Source organism: Salvelinus sp. IW2-2015, unplaced genomic scaffold (assembly GCF_002910315.2).
Source record: "Salvelinus sp. IW2-2015 unplaced genomic scaffold, ASM291031v2 Un_scaffold4238, whole genome shotgun sequence".
NCBI classification, from domain to species: domain Eukaryota; kingdom Metazoa; phylum Chordata; class Actinopteri; order Salmoniformes; family Salmonidae; genus Salvelinus; species Salvelinus sp. IW2-2015.
In genome coordinates this window covers 91,137-96,847 of record NW_019945509.1, presented here as the reverse complement: position 1 = coordinate 96,847, position 5,711 = coordinate 91,137, and positions in this window count along the sequence as shown.

Sequence of the window (5,711 nt, the reverse complement as noted above, 5' to 3'; positions counted from 1 at the left end):
TAGCTCATATTCCAGAAACTTGTGAGGTTTGGGAGACAGGTTGTGAGACACTCCCCTATTGCGACTACAAATGATCTATAACTGGGCTAATATCTCATTAACTAGCAACAGATATGAACAAAATGTGCACATGTTGGCTACATGCAGCTCTGGCTTTAATCTCAAAATAATGCATCTACTCACGACTGTCATGCTGTAAACACAGTCCAGTTCAAAGTAAATGGCATAGATCCATATATGGCAAGGGTCTATTTGCATATAGGCCTACTGCAGCTCTGGTTACGCTGCACCGGTATGTGTAGAGTACGGGCTGAGTTGTGCATGTCAATGCAATAGAATCCTACTCGATGCTACAACAAAATCTCTTGCATAATTAATTTGTTTCGTATGTTACATTGAAAGTGGTTAATAGTGTATTGATTCGATCACAATTGCCACAGTAAAGGGAATGTTGATAGTGTTAACAGGGAAAGCTCTAGAACAATGGTCACCAACATTTTCCGAGTCAAGATCACTTTCTGAGTCAAAATGCAAGCTGAGATTTACTGCTCAGATTTTCTTTTAACAGACTTACAACAAGCCTATGCACATGAACTAATTGAAAACAGTACTGAAGCAATGAGGTTTGTGCTGTAAGTTATATGCCCAATGTATTATCTTATATTGTTGTTCAGGCCATTTTACATTTGAGGTAGGCTATATGATCAGACGGTAATAGATCGTTTGTTGTATTACTTGATCACAGCTGAGTGATCATACATTTAAATCATTGTTTTAATGTTTTTTTCACTGGGCTGATGGTGCCTGCATCCGATGGTCAGTTTCAGCGGAGGGAAAGAGCAGCAGACTGAGGGTCGCCTCCAACATCCTCTGCTCTCCCTTTCCTCCACTGACACTGACCAAAAAAGAGACACTGTGTTGCATCTGATGGCGGAACTCAAGTCGCATATTTCTGCCTCATGCAAAATTCATGTCGTTCCTTCTCTCCTGAACAGAGAAAGTGAATATTCCTTGACGTGAACATACCCAAACTCTAAAAATAACAAGGCAAGCCTATAGACTTTGCTACTTATTCATTACTGCTGCAGTGCTTGTGTAGCCTGAGTGGAAATAGAAGAACGCCGTGTTATGGCTTATAAAAGTGTTGAATTCAAAGTGTTGACAGTGCTGAGTACTCTTTGCTGTATTCGTTGACAGGTTCTCTCCAGTAGCGCCAGAACATGGGTTTTCACATCCTGTTGCCTAGTTACTTTATCCCTTTATCCTTCCATACAGTATATGTACATGTAAACCTCAATTACCTCGTAGCCCTGCTCATGTTGGACGGTTGGARCATCTTTCATGAAAATAAAAATGGTAAAACATTAAAAYAGTTTACATTTTTAGCTAAAACTATACTAAATATGTTCACGTCACCAAATAATTGATTAGATCTACGATAGCAACAACAGAACTCTGTAACACCATGGTGTAGCCGGAGGACAGCTAGCTGGTACATTGACTTCAATACAAAACCTAGAAGGCTCATGGTTCTCACCCCCTTCCATAGACTTACACAGTAATTATGACAACTTCCGGAGGACGTCCTCCAYCCTYTCYGAGCTCTTGCAGCATGAACTGACATGTTGTCCACCCAATRAAAGMATCAMAGAATCAATCTAGTASTGAAAGCATAAGCTACAGCTAGCACAGCAGTGCTAAAATGTGATGAGTAGTTGACTCAAAGAGAGAGAAAGAGAATACATGAACAATTTTGAACAATTGAATTTCTTCCAAAATAAAGGAGAAGCAAGAAAGAGATAGAGAGAGATTTTGTCCCCAATTTTTMTTTTACTTTCAGTTTCACTTACTTAGTTAGCAAATGCAGCTAGCTAGTTTAGCTTACTCAAACACTCCGGGGCCCGCCGGTGTTAGTGCCAAACTTCTTACTGACTGTATACTGTAACGTTACTGCATGATTGTAGCGTGTTTACTAACGTGTTAGTTATATATAGCTATGTTYACTATGACATTACTTTAGCTAATATGGGGACAATGATGTAGGCTGTGTGTCGTGGTTATGATATGGTTTGGCTTGGAAAGTTTTTTTTCGCCTGGTCACATACAGCTGATGTGTTGTCCACAAGCAAAGGGAAAGGTGACAGGAGGAGAGAGCATAGATGTAAGAAGGAATACAACATGGCTGCTATGAAAGTGAACTCTGTTGACGTGTGATCAGGGGTGTTTTCATTCCACCGTTTCTTAAACGGAAGCAAACAAAACGGTGATAAACATACCTGAATTCGTCCAATAGAAACTCTTGTTTACAACTGCTGGACTAATGATAACACCCTAGATCAGCGAGATGCAGGCAAGAGTGTGGCGGTATTCAAGGCGGTATTGAATGTGTTACTGTGTGTCTGTCACCTCAAATTTCTCTCTCGACATGTGTGCACCTACGTTGTAKACTTTCTTTCATAGGCTAGGTTGTGGCAACCTCATGATGGGTATAGGAAGAATGTAAGTATCATGTAGTAGCTTAAACCTTTCGCTGTTACATTGAACTGGGTGAATGGAATATGAATGACAGTCATGCAATATGCTGTAATAGAAGTAAGTCCACGCTCATAATTTTTNAACAAAATGTGCACATGTTGGCTACATGCAGCTCTGGCTTTAATCTCAAAATAATGCATCTACTCACGACTGATCATGCTGTAAACACAGTCCAGTTCAAAGTAAATGGCATAGATCCATATATGGCAAGGGTCTATTTGCATATAGGCCTACTGCAGCTCTGGTTACGCTGCACCGGTATGTGTAGAGTACGGGCTGAGTTGTGCATGTCAATGCAATAGAATCCTACTCGAATGCTACAACAAAATCTATTGCATAATTAATTTGTTTCTGTATGTTGCATTGAAAGTGGTTAATAGTGTATTGATTCGATCACAATTGCCACAGTAAAGGGAAATGTTGATAGTGTTAACAGGGAAAGCTCTAGAACAATGGTCACCAACCTTTTCCGAGTCAAGATCCCTTTCTGAGTCAAAATGCAAGCTGAGATTTACTGCTCAGATTTTCTTTTAACACGACTTACAAAGCGTAAGCCTATGCACATGAACTAATTGAAAACAGTACTGAAGCAATGAGGTTTGTGCAGTAAGTTATATGCCCAATGTATTATCTTATATTGTTGTTCAGGCCATTTTTACATTTGAGGTATCAGACCGGTAATAGATCCGTTTGTTGTATTACTTGATCACAGCTGAGTGATCATACATTTAAATCATTTGCTTTTAATTGTTTTTTTCACTGGGCTGATGGTGCCTGCATCCGATGGTCAGTTTCAGCGGAGGGAAAGAGCAGCAGACTGAGAGTCGCCTCTCAACATCCCTCTGCTCTCCCTTTCCTCCACTGACACTGACCAAAAAAGAGACACCGTGTTGCATCTGATGGCGGAACTCAAGTCGCACCGCATTATTTCTGCCTCATGCACAAATTCATGTCGTTCCTTCTCTCCTGAACAGAGAAAGTGAAATATTCCTTGACGTAAAAACATACCCAAACTGCTAAAAATAACAAGAAGGCAAGCCTATAGACTTTGCTACTCATTCATTACTGCTGCAGTGCTTGTTGTAGCGCGGGTTATGGCTTATAAAAGTGTTGAATTCAAAGTGTTGACAGTGCTGAGTAGCTCTTTGCTGTATTCGTTGACAGTTCTCTCTAGTCATGGTTTTCAACGTTTTGAAATCTCACAGTATCAACTTCGCTATTACGTTCTTGAATGCCTGCTACGTTACTACAGACACGGTAATCTGAGCTATAGTGCACTTGATTTCCTCTCTGGGCCCACTGGGAAGACAGAGTTTATACCTTCAGACACATGAAATGTTTCAAAATGCCAACAGTTGGCCTACCTTGCGCGAAGGGCAGCTGAATCAGGTGCACATACCGCCAACCGAGACTAATAAAAACAATAGGAAACAAGCCTTTAATCGTTGATTTTTATACAAAATGTTTGGGGATCGAGACACATCGACACTCCGGTGGTGACCACTGCTCTAGAAAGTTGATGGTTCAATCAATATTTTTTCTTCCATGGGGCTAGTTTAAGGCTCATGCGCCCAGCAGTCCCCTGGGACTGTGGTTTACGTGCCAAACTTCAACAATGACGTATCGTGTAACGTTACTGCCATAGTTGTAGCGTGTTTACTAAGTGTTATTATATAATGCCTATGTTGACTATGACATTACTTAGCTTAATACTTATTTTCCCTCATATTAAAATGAATGCAAAATCAATTTATAAACCATTTTTGACATGCGTTTTTCTGCGATTTTTTGGTTGAGTATTCTGCTGTCTCTCACTGTTCAAATAAACCACATTAAAATTCACAGACTGATCATTTCATTGTCAGTGGGCAAACGAACAATCAGCAAAGGGGGGGTAAACAATACTTTTTCCCTCATGGTGACTCACACTTGTTTGTATTTGTTATTAACATGCATCATGGTTTAAATGTCAAACAGGACGTGGATGTGATGTTGTGATAATGTGGGGGCATGTCTGTAATGGTAATGCCTCTCTTTATCTCCCTCTGTCTCTTGCATCTCTCCCCCACGACTCTCGACAGTTGCCACCCTCTCTCTTCCCCAACTATCTCTCTCCATCCCCTCCACACACACCTCTCTCCATCTCTGTCAGTTAAGATACTCACAGCAGGAACTCTGAGATCTAATCTTGCTGTTGTGATTAGAATCACTGTGTGAAGCCTAAAGTGTTGGATCAGTCTGTTACAGCTGTCGGCATGGATACTTCGCCAGCAGGACATTACCTAAATCATATTTTCTATCAAGCCATTTTATTTCCCTAAACCAGCATGAACTTGTATAATTTAGCTAGAATGAAATCTTGACATGGTATATTATTGTTAATATACAGGAATTACCACCATGGCGAAACAATTTAATTTTYAACAGTAAGTGCATAACACTGAGAAACGTACTCGATATGTGAATTTAATGTTTGCAATAACAGACGTATTCCCACARAAGTCAATGCAGCTCATTGTGAATGTAAGACATTTCAACTTGTTCCACTTAATCTTAACACCCTTTGAAATGAGGCTGCTCACWTGGTGCTCATGTGATTACTTCATTATAATTCATTAAATAKAAMAGTCCTCCTCATATTGTATGGYGAATGCTACAGTGGACATTACCATACTTAGCTGGCCTGACCCTCAACATTCTGACTGTAACCTTTGATAGTAACCTTTAGAGGTCACGTTTCCTGTCAGCAATCCAGGAAAGCCCCCACTTTACCATTAAATGACGTCCTCAAAGTGACCTCTTTGTTATCTACAAGCCAGTGGTTTTCCAACCTCTCCTCAGGAACGCCCAGATGTTTCACAAGTGTGTTGTAGCCTTTCAGGGCCTGATGATTGATTCACCTAGCGAGGCTATGATGATGATTCACCTGAGTCAAGGGCTTGATGATTGATTCACCTAGTCAAAGGCTTGATGATTGTTCACCTAGTCAAAGCTTATGAGTTTCATTCACCTAGCACAGGCTTGATTATTGGTTGACAAGATGAATCAGGTGTGCTAGTCTAGAATAGATCAAATACATTAACCGCGGCGGTCCCTGAGGAGATGTTTGGACCGGCTGGGGTCCCTGAGGAAGGTGGGACCTGCTGGAGTCCCGAGGAGATGTTTGGACCGACTGA